The 18143-nt window shown below is 38.9% G+C and overlaps 1 protein-coding gene across 13 annotated transcripts in view; it reads left to right on the top strand.

Annotated features, from left to right (window-relative positions):
- The window catches only part of LOC133841468 (pneumococcal serine-rich repeat protein), a 91523-nt gene that overhangs the window by 29114 nt on the left and 44266 nt on the right, over positions 1–18143 (top strand). For 2 of the 13 annotated variants that reach the window (XR_009894308.1, XR_009894309.1), the window contains exons 1-2: positions 9612–9865; positions 10279–11125. The exons of 5 other annotated variants lie outside the window; for them this stretch is intronic. The gene's annotated coding sequence lies outside the window, so the exon portion shown is untranslated. Of the gene's footprint in view, positions 1–9611; positions 9866–10278; positions 11126–18143 lie in introns of those variants that run through there. 6 more of the 13 variants (XR_009894312.1, XR_009894307.1, XR_009894310.1 and 3 more) reach the window with 6 other exon arrangements.

Genomic DNA, 18143 nt, shown 5'->3' with positions numbered 1-18143 from the left:
GCTGACTGCATGTGTGTGTGTGTGTGCATTTGGCATAGATTTGTATGATGTTCGATATTATTCTTTCTTTGAAATTTCTTTTATGTTAGTTGTCTCAGAAATTCGAGGCATTCAACATCAATTATGTGTGATTAATTTTGCATGCTATGTGGCAAACTTCATTAGCAACAAAATGGTAAAATTAATTAGGCGCTGAGTAGAAATTGGCGTTAACAGCAAGTGCAGCTGCAGCGCAGCGATAAAGTCACTTTCAAACGCGGCACCACGAAGGAGCAGCAAGTGAAACCGAAGCAGTAGCAGAAGCCTCACTTAATCGGCAACCACGAGCTCGACAATGGGGTGCACCACAGCGTGACAATGCCTGGTTAAAACTAATTTGTGTGCTGGTCCCCCCCTTATAGGGTTGCACCGCCCCAAAAACAAACACCCCACAATACAGAGTCGCATGCACGAGCGCTCTTTTGGGCAAGTGGAAAACGTAGATGAACGGCTGCGGAAAATGCTGCAGCTGCTGTTGCTGTTCTGGCTGCTTCTGCTTCGGCTGCTGGTGCATTGTGTGCACTGTGGAAAATGTAAAATGCAGTTATGCATTTCTTAAGTTGAATCTGCGGCAATGACAAAGCAACTTGCAGCACAAAGACTTGCTTGCCCCCTGCTTTGCCAGCATCTAATTGAGTATGTGTGTGTGTGTGTATGTGTGTGTGTATGGGGCACTCAAAAATGCAAAGAACCCAGCTGCAAAAATGCTGAGCTGATGACGTCGACGTCCGTCGTTGACGCTCTTGACTTTACGCCCCCAACCGTTCAAGGGAGGAGCTCAAGACGCGAAGATGGCAACGCGAAACAAGAGGAGGAGCAGCTGGCAAAAAAACTTTTCACTGTGCTCACACAATTTCCGTCCGCCATATTTTGCGTGGCCCGCGGCACTGAGTGCGTTGTCATTTTGGTTGGCTGCCATCGCGCTTGGCCCATTCTGTTGTTGTTTCATTACTTGCTGCATAAAACAAATGCACATAGTTCCGCTAGTTATTATCCACTTGCTGCCTGCTTCACCACTTTGTCATTCTCTCTCTCATACCCCTTAACAACTACAACTAAAAAAAAAGTAAAAGACAAGCTGACAAGGAACACTGACTGGCTGGCGACAACAATGTGCCCTGTACCCGTGTGCGTTTTCCTCCTTTTTGGCTTAATCAACACGATGCTGCTGCTGCTGTTGTTGCTGCTGTTGTTGCGAGTATCGTCAACGTTGCTTTCATCAAGCATACATATTATTATTATTGTTGTTGCTGCTTGCTGCTGCTGTTGTGTGGACCACAAAAAGCATTCCGATTGCCCAGCAAAGCCGCAAGTATTTCAGGACCAAATTATTTTCATAGCTTTAGCTTAAAAGCTGAAATGCCGGCAAGCGGCGCCTCATTGTGAGCTGCGGTGAGGTGCCCGCCCCCTCTTCATGTTATACGCTCTGTGTACGCTGGCAAACGCATTGCCATTGCCATTGCCCCTGGCGCTGGCAAAGAATTAAAAATATTTACAGTATTTCGAGTGAGCGAGCAGCTCAAAAAAGCCAGCAAAGCAAAACAAACAAGCGCTGTGCGCAATCTGCATGACTTGGACGAAGTCGAAGCGAGTTCCGCTGGAGCTGTAGCTGTGGCTCAAAACCGGAGACAAAAGACAAAGGGAATGTCCTATCTACGAGCAGAAGTGGCACGTATGTGTGTCCTGTGCTGTGTTCTCTTCTTGTCCCATGGCTGTGGTTAGTGCTACGACCAACGACATCAGCAGCAACAGCAGCAGCAAAAAGAAGAAAAAAAGCACGCCCAAAGCATTCCAAACAAATATGAGAAACATAATTTTGTCCCAAACAACCAACCACACACACACACACACACCCTCTGAAGGGAGGGTGAGGGACACACGCAACCAATACTGAGCCATAAAATAAATATAAATGTCTACTTAGAAAACTGCAAGTATTTTTTTGCTGCCTTTCTTCTTCGACTATCGCAGAGACAACAACAAGTAAGACGTAACTTTGTCGGTTGCTTAATTTGAGCAACCCGAAAAACAAATATCGACAGCTCGACTGGTTTTTGCTGCCCCAGCTTGCCCCAGCTGCTTAGTTTGCCTGTTGGCTTAGTTCTGAGGCTGTCATGGATTAAGTCCTTCTGAACTTTCAATGATTAATGACGCTTTGAAAACTTGTCATTACTTGTCCCTCCTTTTTTCCCCCGACCCCAGCCTCCATACCAATTACTATCTAAGCGTGTCTTCAGCTCGACTTTTGCTTGGGATTTGCTCTTATTTGCATTGGTCGCTTGTGGTTTGTGCTCATCGTGCAATCAAATAATCATTTTGTCATTGTTAAAGAAGGGTCTAGTCAATGTTAATGCACGTGCATTCTTAATTTAATCAACTCAACTGGCACGAAGATGCAATTTATTTGCTCGGGTATCTACTTTATCTAAAGAAAAGAATGTTGTAATTTAAGTAATATGAAAAAAGAGTGAGAAAAGTGAAATACTCGCTGCTAATTTTCAATTATAACTAAACAGTGCAGTATTATCAACAAAATATACCAAATTGATATACCGAAAAATTACTGAAATATATCAAAAACTAGACATAAGGTTAGGAATATATTTGCTTTGCTTTTAATCCTATGAGTAACATGTATAAAAATACATAAAATGTTACACAAAGTTCTACATAAAATTAGCATAATAGTTTTACCACATTATGAAATAGTTTGAATATTTTAATTAAATTGTAATGCTGGTTGCAAAAGTTTTATGAAATTAAACGTAAAACCTCTTTTCTTGTGCACCACATTACGATCTCAGACTTTTACTACTGTTTCATATAGTTTTCTTAGTTTTTATTAGTATTAAATGAAAATACTTTTGCAAGTTTTGTACGATGATTACATATGTTAGTTAAATATTTCTTTGCTTCATTATTTGCTCATCTTTTGCACTCTCTCTGTCTGTCTCTCTCTCTCTCTCTCGCTCTCTCTCTCTCTTTCTATCTATCTCCCAGTGAAGTGGCTCTTGAGGTCCTTGACTTTGAAGCTTATAACAGTCGAATGGCCTGACATTGGTTTAATTCTCGACCACTGTTTTAATTACACAGAAGCGCAGAGAAAACGAAAGCGAGGAGTCATGAAGCGTTTTTGGCTAAGTGCCTGCAGTGGCAGGAAAAAGCAAATTAAATTAGGCGTATTTAAGCAGAGAATTTGCAAGGGAAATTTTGCTCTTCCAAAACTGGCCGAAACAAATAACACAGCAACAGAAATCTAAAATAGACTGCGTGCAAAAAGCGGATGAGTGCCACCTAGGTGCAGATTTATTTAAATTCAGTCAAAGCTAAAACAGTGCTACGACTAATGAGTCCAGCAACAGTGGCAGGAACAGCCACAGCCACAGCCACATCAACAGCTACAGCAACAGCAATAGAAAGAAGAGAAGCCGAGCCGCCCGGGGAAAACCAAAGCCAAGCCAACGCCAGAGCCAAAAGCAAAGCCAAAGCCAAAGCCAAAGCCGAAATGTGAGCACAAAACGGTTTTTTGGCTGCCACTGACAAAGCAGTCGAGAGATCTCGTTCGTCAGTGTGAAAACCATAATGAGATGAATGCGCTTAAAAAACAACAAAAACAAAAAAAACTTGCACAAATATTTGGCAATCATTTAGTTTTGTTTCTCGAGGGTGGCAGCAACAACAACATCAACAACGAGCTTCGACATTATTAAGTATAATGAGTGAATGAACATTGCTGCAAATTAGTATAAAAAGTTGTCGGTGTGAATGAGCAGCGACACAAAGTTGATGGCCGCACGTTCTGCGGGTTTCCTTCTAAATAGTGAAGAGTGGGGAGAAGAGGAGAGGTGGAGAGCTGGAGGCTGTTGCTGTCCTGTTGCCAATGGTCGTGTCAAAGACAAACGACAGCAGTTGCGGGTCTGCTGTCAGTTTGGTGGTTTCTGTGTCTTTTTAAATACTCATTACAGAATGGGAATCGGCAAAAAAGTTTTGATAAAAATCCTATTATAAACATAAATAAATAGACTGCCACGCAGAGCAGGCAAATGGTTGCGGCCCGGCCCGCACACACAGGACACAAGTCCACACCCATACACACACACACACACACAGACAGAGACAGAGGCAAAGAGTGAGAAGTCGACTCGACTCCGACGGCTGTGTAAACATTATGAGCTTGTCTTGTAGGCTGAGCGAGGCGAGAAAGAGAATGCGACGCAAAGTCAAACAATGGGGCAGCCAGCTGTAAAAGGACGAACCGAAACTTCATTAGTGCTCTCATCCCATATCATCTCATTCTCTATGTATAGCCAGCAATATGTACATATTGTATAATATAGCCGACTATGCTGGCTGCAGGGCAGACACTAACATGCACATAGTTATACACTGAGATTAAGACAATGCTGAAATGCCTTTTAGCTATTCAAACATATTCAATTCATTCCCAATCCCAGATTTAATCACTGGAATTATTATTAAGATTGGTCTATTTTACATTTATTATGCCGATAAACTCTTTTGACATTCGTCTTGAAATAGTTAAAATTGCTGAGAAAACTTCATTAAAAGAATTTTTCTTTTGAAGCCTTTGTCAAAACATTTAGTATGAAATTGAACAGTTTTTCTTTGTACCTTGCATATTTTAATATTTTTCATATCATTTGATAATAAAATATGTGTCTTTAGATAATTGTACAATATATGAATAACATTTTAAAATATATCCAAGCTATTTCAAAGAAAGGACGCTCAAGAAATTCTTCAATATTGAGAAATATGCGAATATGCTGGTCTAGTTATACATTTTATTTTAGTCGTTTTTTTTTTTAATATTTTGTTTACAATATCATACTTTGCAACTAGTGGATGGTTAGAAAAACATATTCACTGATTTAATTTAATTTAGTTTTTGAATATTTTCAAACTTTATATTTACGGTATGAATTTAAATTCATTTTGTGTTAGGCTTTAATTCTTTAATAATGATTCTTGATTCTTTATTAAAATATTCTTGTACATTTTAAAAGTCTAGAACTATTTTAAAAGTAATTTGCTATACATTTAAAATCGTTTTTAACCAATGCGGTAGCCGATTCTAAAGTCAAATGCATTGATGAAAAATTTGTGCATTATATTTTGCTTTACTCTGATTTTTGATAATACAGAAGAGTTAAAGTAAAATAAATTAAAATGCATTAGCCCGTTCACTATTGAAATTACGGACTGGTTAAATATTAGCTCAATCTTATCAGGCATGAAAAGAAAATTTTCTTATTACTTCTTAAACATTAAATTAATACATGTCCTTATTTTTTCTCAGTGTCTTCCTCCTTCCAAGTCATTTTAAATAAACTATAAGTAGTTTTTTTGTCGTAGTTTTCCGCTCAACGGTTTTCACTCGCCAGTCGCCATTCTTCGGTCGGGTTTTCTTGCGGTTTATTATGAATGCGGTTGACTGTAGGCATATTCAATATTCATATTTCGCAGCGAAAGGAATATTTATTGCCTTAGCAGGAAACACACACACACACATCCACACTCCCACACACACACTTATTTGTTTATGCAAGACTTTGTACTCGCCATACGTGTGTTTTGTGCACCGTTATGCTTACATGAGAATATGAAGACACACACAACACACAATGAACTGGGAATGGGATTGAGGTTCTTGGGCCTCCGGTTGTTGAGTTCTGGATACTGTGACATGATACGAGGGGAGAGGGGTTGAGGGGGATGTGACGGTGTTGTCGCGTAACCTTTTGTTGCCATTCTCAACTAGAAATTGTTTGTTTGGCGAATTGCTGGCGAAAAATTTAATCTCAAACCGAAGACATTTTGCCGGTGCCACTAAGCGAAATTGCTTTGCCTGCTGGCGGAGGTGACATTTTTGGTGTGTGCACAACCGCGTGTACAACCACAATTGCCATTGCCAATGCAAGGTATGATGGGGGACAAGGGGGCGTGGCCTTTGCCACACCCACAGATGGGGGAGTTAGTTTAAATCTAGTGACCGTAAATGGCACTGAGTTGTGCTTTAAAAAGTCAATTTCCAGGCCAAAATGCCACAACACAATTTCGAACTAATATTTGTATTCACCCAATTTATGACTCATAAATTGAGTGTTTTGTGTGTGTGTGTATGTGTGTGTGTGTTGGTTTGTGTATTTGTACTTGTGTGATGTCTGGCGCTGTTTTTTACTTTCACTGCCAGCAGCATGAGACTAGAAGCTAGAAATTTACGAGCAGGTCGCACATAAATTATGCTAAATATATTTTCACAAAAAAGTGCAGACAACATTTATTTTTTTTTATGCTCACTTTTTTTCATTTTACAAATATTATTTGAATGTTATGAAATTATTAGTAAACATTATTTTTCATTTGGCAAAATAGGCGTCGAGTTGTTCACTTGATGTGTTAAGTGATAAGCGATAATTGTGTTTATCTGTAATTTATTAAATTTCGTAACAATTTCCATAATTATTTGAATTTGTCATTGGCAATAATTAATTTATTTGTTTGTAATTCATCTCGATTAGCCATAAATGCTTCTAATTATAGCATGCAACGTGCTAATTAAAACAGCAGTATCAACTTTTGTGTCAACAAAACGTAATTACGTAATTGACGCTTTTGTTTTTGCGGCAAATTTGTTGACACCACACACAAATCATATGTTGCATGTTCATGCACAGTTGATAAGCATCTCTCTCTCGGTATGGAATTGTATAAATGCAATGGCAATGTACTGCAAAGTTCAGTTACAACTTTTACAATGAAGCAGTTCGTATTCTTTGGAGTCCTTTTCATGGCTTTGTCCATTGTCCTGGTGAGTGAAAGCAGCAAATGAAGTGAATACAATTCTCATTGTCTTTTCTCTATGTGGCAAGTAGGCTGTTAATATGCCCCAGTTGCCTCAGATGCCGCAAATGCCGAATCAACATGCCGGCATGGCTCTTCGTCAGATTTTGAACTCTGGCTTCAAGCAAACTCCCATTGCCGGCCAGCAGAATGGCTCTCAAAGGGGTCCTCCTCCACCAAATCAGCAGAATGGCCAGAATGGTCAAAATGGACAGGGTCAAAATAATCTGAACTAGAAACACTTAAATCTAAACATGTGAAATAATTGCTGTAGAAATGCTGTTAATTTTGAATTAGTGCACAACCGTTTTGAATAAACATTTAGCAAATCCAAATAGAGAAAATTATTTGTGCTGATATTTATTTGAACAATAAGGATGGGTTTTTCAGAATTTCGGTTCGCTTATTAAAATTAGTTTTTTTTCGAATAGAGTAGATTCTTCATAAGCCAAGAGACTTGAAAATGACTTTGAACTTTAATGTAATGAAACCATATGTGTTAGAATTTGTTGACGACTTGATAAGAACAAGCAAGTAGCAAATGTGCTCGACTATGAGATCCCATTTTTTATTAGCCAACAAAAAAATATACCTTAATTCTATATCTATAAAATAATAATATATATGACAAATATATTAAATATACAATTATTTCTTTAATAACTTTTAAAATCGTAGCCAAATTTAAAAGATTTATTAAGATGCTTTGGCAGTAGTAGCTGATAAGGAATATATATTCTGTATGGGATAGGAGATGTTTCCTTCTGCCTGTTTCTTATAATATCGATTACACTTCATCAAACTTAAAATATCGAGATGCTTTCTGTCGCAGTTGCGAGTCAAGAATATCTGACATTTGAATGCTTTAAATATTTGCATACCCAAGTGAATCCAGATTAAAAATTGACAATCCGTATCGTATACAAAAAAAAAAGTACTGAAGGGTTTGCGCTATGATCAAAAAAGTTTTGCAGCTGAGGAAATAATTTGGTTACATTCGTTTACATTCGTTTTAATGCGAAATCATCAATTCTATCAGCAAGCACTCGTATTCTCTCGCATGTTAAAGTCGAGTGAGAACTTGCAAGTTTGCGGCCAAGTTTGAATATTTATTAAACAATCCCAAGGAGAAAAGTTTTTTATTTCATCCGAAATGTAAAGTTTTATTTCATGAACCGCAGCTTAAAAGTGTACAAAAGTTTAGCTACGCTTTTAAAGACCAATCGGCATATGCAACACACACACACACACACACAGACGCCTACATACATATAAAGAGACATACAAATGTAGTTGTTGTTGTTGTTGCTGTTGCTTGGTGTGGTAGCAAAACATAAAAAGCTGGATACTCGGTAGCGTCGTGTGGCAGACAATTCTGACAACTCGGACTGCGAGGAAAAGCGGAAAAGTGGAAAACTGGGAAACTTTATTAATAAAGTGCACAAAGTGAACGAATTATGAGCATCAAATTCATAAATAGTCATAGTGCATTGCCGTAGGTCCATTGTTCTGCCAACTTGACTGAGCACAGTTGCAGCTGAAGCTGCAAAAAGAGAGGGTGGGAGGGGGCAACAAAAAACTAGAAACACTAACTTCTTGTGTGACTTACTTCATTTTGCAAATTGTGAGTGCTTATTACCAAAGAGTTTTGCCTGCCAGCATTTTATAATTGCATTACGACGGCTCAAGACTGCTCCTGCTGCTCTGTTTGTCTACCTCCCTTCCCTACCCCCTCTTGATTTCCATGCCCTTGTGCCTTATCCCCGCACACTGTTGTGCATTACTCTAATTTCCGAACTAGGCAGCGCGGGGCGCTCATGTGTGAATGCACCTGCGAGAATATCCGAAAAGTTATACTATCTGTTATCTGTAGTCTCTTTGGAATGTTCTTGCAATATATACATATATACATATACATATGTAAGTACAAGAGGCAGACAAACTCAAATGAAACACGGGCAGCCAGACAGACAAACAAGGTGAGGCAAACGCTGTCTTCAATTACCAAATGCTGATGATGAGTTTCTGAAGAAAAGCTGAAAGAAAATTTCATATGTAAAGATGGCAAAAGCGATGACTGCATCCATATATCCATCTCCCATATCCATATCCATATCCATATCCACAGTATGCTAGGGAATCATCAACATACATAATTTCCGTTCTGCGAGCGCGTCACAAGTATGAGGACGTGGATGAGGACATGGACGAGGACGAGGCAACGGCCGCTGCCATCGCTGTTACTATTGCGTATACGCCCTGTGCGCGCGCCTCGTCACATTAGCATTCGCCACGTTGAGCCGTATCGCAACCAAAACAAAATGCAAGTGCCACGCCACAGTTGAGTTTGAGCGCAATGCAAAGCGCAGAGAGCTTTCACTCATTTCAAGCAACACGTGACGCTCATACTAGCCTTTGAGTGACGCAGCCTTGAGCAGGCCAACTCCCAAGGATGGATGCTGTGAGTCCAACATGTTGCTTCCACATCGTGAGTGAGAATTGCGAGCACACGAACGAGCCAAGGCGAGGCACACAGCTCGGCGAGGACACGAGTGCGAATAACGACGACGAACGTAATTCGTGACGAAGATGACTCGACTCGAGCGACACGAGCGCCACGAACTGATAAAGCCAACGGGCCTCTGCCTTGGCTGCTGTTTTTTTCTGTGTCGATGGCTACAGCTAACAGTTGGGCTAAGCGTGGATGGCTGGCGCTTCGTTCGGTCAGTTGAACATTTTCCATGCTGTGATCAAGTTGTCTTTTCCTCTGAGCGCCGAGCGCTGTGCACGCCTTGGACTTGGAGCATTCGCCACGTATCGCAACGAAATCGAAGCGCCCATTGCAACATTTCCCAACTAGTCGCACAAAACCAAAAAAAAAAAAAAATCACAAAAATAAGAAAAATAGAAAACGAAAATCTAAAAAATAAATGGCCGAGCATCAAGTGCAGTGCGTTTATCAGTATGTGTGTGTGTGTCTGTCTAACTCTTCTGTGTGTGTGTGTGTGTGAGTTGAAGCGTGCTTAATGGACAGAGAAATTGCTGTCCTATGCTGTAGTGTGGAGGCGTGGCCAGTCAAGTCTGAAACTGACTGAACTGCACTTTTGCTAGCCCCGAAAAATGCGACCAAAAGTCGCCTCCACATTTTTGCCGGAAACGTGCAATAAGCCATACAAATGGCGCCAGCATTTTAGCTTGCATCTGCCACCAACTTTCTGCAACAAATTGCAACAATTGAAATTCGAATTTGTTTCTAATTTCCACCGTACAAATTGTGTGTGTGTCTGAATGGAAAAAGAGTTGAGTGGAGAGAAAAATATAAAGAGAGAGAGAGAAAAAGAGAGTTTTTAAAGTTATTTGTTGTTTTCATTGTAGTTTCAGCTCAACGGCAAACAATTTGTGAAACGACGGACTGACTTACATGCATTTTATTAGTACATAATTATCAAAAATCAATCCAATTGAAAGAAAACACCAAATAACAATTAACAATTTTTGTAACTTAATTACAATTTAAAAAATCAAACTACAAAATATCAAAAACAAAATCCAAATACCGAAAATAAAATCGTAAATCGCAACGCAAATCCAGAGTAAAGCTAGTAAGAGAAAGAAAGAGAGAAGGAGAAAGAGAGAGAGAGGAAAGAGCGGGGCAATAATAAAATGCAATTAATGAGAAAAACAATTAAACGGTTTCGTCTAAACTGATTCAGAAAAACAGAACCACACACAACAAAGGGAAAAGAAACAACAACAAAATAGTGAAATGAAGTGCCGAAAATCGCCGTTAAATAAACAACAAGCTGCGGCTAAAATTTAATTAAAAGTACACAAGCAAACAAACAAACAAACAGTTAAGAAACAAACAAACAAACAATTCGCTCGCTCGCATCAGAAGAAGCCAACTTGAATGGGCAGCATATCAAAATCGTAATCTCAATCGCAATCGCAATCGAATCCCAATCGCAATCGCAATCGCAATTGTAATTTTAATTGTAATCGAAAATTGTAATTGAAAAGAAATGAAAGTAATTAAAGCAGCAAGCGGAGACAATTGAAAACGACAGCTCACAATTCGAAAAAAGTATACATTGAATTCTACTTCTATATAACTCGATACTCGATACACACTCTCTCGATTGCAAAGTCGTTGGAGCGAGGACACCGCAGCATCCTAATGAAATCAACGAAGGCGCCCAAATCGAGCATGGAACCAAAAATTGTAATGTACAACAACAACAATAAAAATTCTTTACAATATATACAATATTCTATACCAGACTTTGCACAAAAAACACTGAAAAAACCCAAAAAATAAGAAACTCATGCGTCACTTTTTTTTCACTTAAATATTGAACAATATAAATAGCATTTCATTCTCATTGTCATTCAAACAGTCACACTCGCACACACACATACATAGACGCACGCACGCACACACATATTTAGATATATGCACACACACACACACGCACATATATGTACACTTACAGTAAAGAGAATTCCTATTCAAAGTCATTTTTCAACAATTTCTTTTCATTTGCGAATTTTTTCTCATTTTCATCTCGGATTTTGCAAGTGAAAAGTCTTTTTTTCTGTTAATTTTTTCTTTGGTTTTGGCCCAATGCCATTTTAGACACAATTTCTAAACAATTTAACAATGACTTTCATTTCGTATACAATGCAATTTGTGCTTAATTCGTTATCAGACCCAAATTCAATTTACATTTAATACGTATCTCTTCCAACTGTGCATATCTTCAAGCTAGAAGTAAGTAAAATGTAAAAAGTAAAAAGACAATATCTGCATTCATGTTGACAGTTCTTTATGTTTCTTTTTGTTCCTTTTTACAATCTTATCTTGGCCAATTACAATTATCGCTCAAGGCAGGGGGCCGCAAATGTTTCTGCAAATTGAGTCAAAAGCCAAATAACAATACAATGGCTAAACATACAGACATATTTTATTTGCTTTCAATTATACAAATATCCGTGCACACATGAATGTACTCTTTGTGGCAATTATGCAAATAACAAATATCTCAATAGTACATAGCGATTAAATACATACGCATTTGCATGCATTTATGTTTGCAAATATCACCTATATATGTATGTATTTATATATAGACTATGTGTACTTTTGTGATTATGTGGTTTTTGGGTAAATACACAAATTACATTTCGCCTACACGTGGCAAACAATGGTAATAAGCTAAGCGGTAAATTGATTTACAAGCATTTATATATGTATACTACTTAAAAATCTCCCATACAAAAAGAAAGCACTAGAGACTGACTGCTCGAACAAGTCATACCCTTTAGATTTTTGGAATTTCATTTGCTAATTACGAAACAGCAAAAATTTGTAATTGTAATTGAAGTGACAAATGAGAAATGGAATATTTGAGTTGCTGTCTTCTCTCTCCCTGTGGCATCAAACTTTAGCGTAATCAACTCTGTTTTTCACATTCATTTAGCAAGCTGTCAGACTTCCGTTTTCATCCACGTAGTCAAGGCAAATACAATTCAATAGACAAATATCGCAAAATTTAGCGCATTTTGCACATTTCACACATTTGGAATTTTAATATTCAACTGCTAAATAATGAACTGCACATATTTGTGCGCGGAAAGCGGGCAAATTTCGAATGGAATGATATTTAATTATGCATTGATTACTTGCCCTAAATGGTGGTGGGCGATTGGGCGTGGCCGGAAAAGCAATTAGATATTGCAAAATACAGAGAGAGAACAAAAAAAAAATAAGTGGTACTGTTTACGCAAAACATTTATGTATGTTTAATAATTCAATAATAATCCCCCCAAACAGAGCACAGTTTGTTGGGCAAAACAAATATGTGTAAAATAGCATAAAAATTATATTATGAATTACTTTTTGTCAATGCTTAAATTGCCTAATGAATTGAATTTCAATTAATTGTTTTTATTGTGAAATGAAATAAATTAATTCGATGGAAATTCTCTAGTTTTTTTGTGCAATAAAATCAAATATTTTTTTTTTTGTTTTACATATTCTCAGACTTTTATATTTTATGCGTGTGTTTGCGCTTGGCATAGTAATGCGTTCATATGTGTGCTCATTTGCATACAGCATCTAGAAAAGAAACTTTGGGCAGCCAATTGGAAGATTTTAGATCTGCAGACAAAGTTAAAGTTCAGCCATCGAATATTCAATTGGGTCAGCAAGGAAACCCATTGAGTAAATTTGCATTTGCAAGCAAACAAAGAGAAAAAGAAGAAAGTAAAAAAACGAATGCAGAAGAATCTTGGAATGCGACAGCATAAATCAGCAGCTGTCGGCAATTAAATGAGAGAGCTGCAAGTGTATTGAGCTTGAGTAGCGGCAAAAACAACGTCATTTGGCTGTCAGCCAAGTGGCTGCAATTATGCTAAATTTATTTAGTAGCCGCACGAACACGCTTCTATTTACGCTTCTCCCCCTCGGGTTTTCCCCAGTTCGCAGTCAATCACAAAGGGCGTTCCTTTCAATTAAACGCTGTGCGGCAATTGAACTTGATGCAGCCAATTTGCTGCTAACTATGGAGGTGGCCAGGAGCACAAATTGAAAGAGGCATTTAATTAGCCAGGTTAACTAATACACTAGCTAGTGTTTGTTGTAAGCCGAAAGCGGTTCACTCGGTTTTCTCGGTTCGCTTTGTGAGTGCGGCTCACGCTCACGCTTGTGGCACGTTTTATTGTTTGCTTTGTGAGATGAGTGTTAATTTATGCATAGAAATTATTTAAAAATTAATTAATGTAATTTCTATTAAAACTCGCTCGCTTGCGCCTCAGTCAAAAAGTAACATCCGCCCTCGTCGGCCCTCGCGTTTGTCGCCACGCCTATTAACTCTACGGGCCATACAATTTTAATTAGAAAAGTTTTGGGCGCGCCCATCTACGCCCACAAAGTTCGTGGTTCTTTGAGCTTTGGTAATAAATACATGTGTATATGTGAAAGTGTGCTATACGTGTGTGTGGTGTGTGTGTGTATGATGAGCTTGTAAACATGTGACCAACAACAAGAGCAAAAAGCGTAGCATACTTTTATGGGACGCAGGTGAATCGTGAATGAAAATTAAATATTTTATTTAAATTTCAAGTGGCAACATGTGAACTGCACACTGAATATGCAAAAAATTGCAACATAATGGTCTCGAAAATCAACGAGGCGTGGCAACGTTGCTTCTTCTTCACCCGCCGCCCTCTCTATCCACTCACGTTTCGCCAGCCACTTTCCACTTGCACACACAGCCATTACTCATACGCCCTGTCGTCCAGTTTACAGTATGCTGTCCCACCACTTCATCCTTGTAGAGCTGACCAACAACACACCACATACACACACACACACCGCACATACACATACATAGTGCAGCTGTAGATATGGCAAAGTGCCGTCGGCGTCGCTGCCAACGTCGCTGTTATCTCTGCGGCAGTACTAAACGTTTTGCTAGCACCTTTTGTTGTTGTTGTCGTCAGTGTTGATGTTGTTGTTGTTGCTCGTGTTGCTGTTGCTGCTGCCGTTGATGGAATTATTATGTGCTCAACGAACCGCAAAAAAAATCTGTGCTGCTTTTCCTGTTGCTCTTGCTGCGCGGTTTTTCATTTTGTTCATCATTTTAATACTCAAACACACAGCAGCACAGAGCAGAGAGTGAGAGAGAATTGTTTTGGGATGCTACTATTTTCAACTTGTGCACACTTTTATCTTTTGGCCAACAGCAAACGAGCAAAACAACGCACCATTTGCGTTTTGTGTGTGTGCGGTGCTTTTATGCTGACTGTAAATGTTCAATATTTGCGCTCCAGGTGTGTAATGGGGCGTGGTCACCAATATTAATCAGCAGCTATTTATTTGTGTACCTAGTTGCTTCTTTTGTGTTGCCACCGCAGCAGCAGCAGCAGCTACAATTGCAGTAGAAAGAGAATGCGAATGAGAAAAAGACAGCAGCAGCAGCAGCAGCAAGCTGTAAGGGGAAATAGTCGTAAATCAACTGCGAAGAAAAAAAAAAACAAATGATGCCAGCAAAAGCTGTTTGTAATTTGTTATATAATCCATTGTGCTGCTAGCTGATGACGGCTTGTCGCCCAGTTCTTGGGCCAGCCAACCAAAAAAAAAAACGAAGGAAAGGAAAGGAGAATATGAATGCGGGGTAAACGAAATACAATGCATGTGCAAATTTTCGCAATTTAATAATAAAATTCCAGATCCCACACAGTGCCACATAGAGTCAAGTTGTTGGAGTCAGAGAGTTCGTTTGACACAGTCGCTGTTGCTGTTGCTGCTGCTTGTTGGTTGCTAGCTGTTACTCTTTTCTCTCACTCTGTTGGCTAAATCTCGGCAGTTGGTTACTCAACATTCCGCAACACGTAAAATTCCACAAACTGGGAAGCACATTCCGGCCGCATGCCATAACCGAATGAAACGAGCAAGAGCAGGAGCAGATGGAGGAGGAAAGGAATGCGCCTCACCTGGTTCTGAAAAGTCAAGTTAGGATGAGGCATAGGGCTCTGGCTCATCTTCAACATAAGCCAACACACAGCACAAGAGGCTGGAGGCTAATGGCTGAAGCCCAGACGGCATTGCAGCATAGCTAAGCTTGTTATTTTCCCTTCTTGTTACTGTTGCTGTTGCTATTGCTGTTCTTTTTTCTCTCGTCTTTTTATTGTTGCTGCTGTTGTTGTGGTAGTTGTCTTGTTGCATACTTTTACCTCACAAATTCCAGTGTGCTGCTCCAGAGGAGCACATGCATGAGCACGTTTGCCTATTTTATGGAATACCTCATGAATTTCAATTTCTCGCTAGCGGCTGTGGCAAGACGCCTTTACTTCAGCTTTTGCCACTATTACTTTATTTCCCCTGCCTCTGGAGTGTCTGTGTACTTGCCTCTATATTTATCTAAAAACAGGATAAATAAGCCACAAAAAAACCCCCCTCTATGCAATTCCAGAAAATTAGTGCATAATTTCACTTAACCTAATCCGAACGTGTCGCGTAATTAGACAGCTGCCAAATATTATTTCCTTTATTGCCACTAAAAATACGTTTTTATGGACTCCACAACGAAAGCACTAAAACAATTTCGCTGTCATTCAGTAATTAGAGAGAGAGAAAGAGAGAGAGAGAGGATTTTTATTTATAACTCGCCACAGTTTGCTCTACTTTCCACACTTTTAATTACAATGTAAACCAGCAGCAGATTATTTATCGGTTAAGCTTCGAATTTATCACTAGAATGCACATTAATTAATTCACTGATAACCTCCTGAAACCTGCAAGTAAATCGATGCCACATAAATTATGTTCGGTAATAAGTCAAAGGATAAACCGGAAATTTTATACTATTGCATTAGATGTTGTAAAGTGTTGTAAAGTTTACAAAAAGGCTTAGACTAAATTTAGTGCCACACATTCGAAGGACATTCGAGCTGGCCTTCCATTGTCGCTTGACACGCGTTGTAAATTTGAGCATTTTGCTTTCGAACTTTTCAATTTAAAATGTTTATGACGAAAAGTAATCGAATTTCTACTAAAAGAGAAAAAAGAGAGAGATCATCAAAAAAGCAATTTGAGCCTGTGTATGTCACATAATTATCAAAGTTCATACTATAAACCAAAGAATGCTAATTTATTTAGCTTTTTACTATCAAATGGAATTTTTGATGAACAGCAGCAAAAGGACAAGTTGAACTTGATAGTGGGAATTAAAATTAAATTTAAAATTCCGCGATATAAACGTCGCAATGATTCAAAGTTTTTACTAACAAATATCGTTTTATTTTCTGAAATTATAAAACATATTTACATTCAGTAATCTTTAAAATTGCAAACAACGATTTCTGTTCAAAAGTTGCTACTTAAAACATTGGCATCTTTTGTTTTCAAGAAGTCAGAATTTCAATTGAAAAATATTGATTAATATTCTGAAACTTTTGAGCATTAAATATCATTTTTATAATTTTAATAATAATATAAAATGAAAACTATATTTGCAGTCTGAACGATCTCAGAGACTGTAAAAGATAGAGCAATAATTTTTTTTTCGCAGCACTTGCTTCATCTATATAGAACAAATATGCATTACAATATAATTCAGTACTTTTTTAGTATATTAATTTGGTATATTGAAGTGATAATGGGTAGCGAGTATATCGAAATCGATTACACTCGACTGTAGCATTGAAATATCAACAACTCTGCTTGAGATTCAATAGAAATGATTGCAAATTATGAAACCCGATTGAGGCAACAACCAAAATGCAAAATTTCTGAAAAGCCACAACGATAAATGAGTTACAAACTTTGCATTGAGTCAGCAGCCAAATTCCATGAAATTTTCCTTTCGAGGTTAAAACAGCAGGCGCTTGTGATTGGGCGTGGCCGTTAGCCTGTCTTTGAAGTGACAAAGTATGCAACGATGTCGTCTGGCCACGCATACGAGCAGCTTTAGCGTGGACAGCACAAGCTGATTAATGATGGCCAGCAACCAGCAACCAACAGCAGCAGCAGCAGCAGCAGCTCTTTGGCATTGAACAGCAATTGCAGCAATGGCATCGATAATAGACAATGTGAACGGTGCCGCCAACAAGTCCAATTGCAACAGCGTTTTTTTTGCTTTTGTGCTCTGCTGGAGGATCGTCTGCAATGCTTTAAGTCATATGAGCAGGCCAAGCAAGGCCAAGTGGCATGTGGCATGTGGCAAGTGGCGAGTGGCGAATGGCAAGTGCGGCAAGGGTTTTGCTAAGCGGGCTAAGTGGATGTGTGAACGCCCAGGAAATTGCGCCTGAAATATTTATTGCTGGCGTTAACAGGGAAACGTGATATGCTTACGGAAGGATGTGTGTGTGTGTTGGGTTTTGGTGTTATGTTTTGATTGGAATTCCGTATTTCACACAACAAACACAGTGGTCGACTTTTTTGCGGCTGACTGGGCATTAAATAAAACAAACAAATGCTTGAAATACAAAAACATAGCTCGCAGCGTTGTTATTTGACCAACTTGCAGCACTTTTATTTTAATTAACATTTATAAACTGCAACCCTGCAACACTTCTCCCACCCCCGTCATAACCACCATGAACTTGTTTTATTTCTTTCACCCACATGCGCCTGCGGGCGAGAACCGTGACACAGATAGGCAGTCATTGCCATGTGGCTGCCACAACCAATGCCAGCGGCAGCAGTTGCACTGACTCGTGTGTGTGTGGCAGCTGCA

This window comes from Drosophila sulfurigaster, chromosome 3 (genome assembly GCF_023558435.1).
Source record: "Drosophila sulfurigaster albostrigata strain 15112-1811.04 chromosome 3, ASM2355843v2, whole genome shotgun sequence".
NCBI classification, from domain to species: domain Eukaryota; kingdom Metazoa; phylum Arthropoda; class Insecta; order Diptera; family Drosophilidae; genus Drosophila; species Drosophila sulfurigaster.
This window is presented reverse-complemented; position numbering and strand designations above follow the sequence as displayed.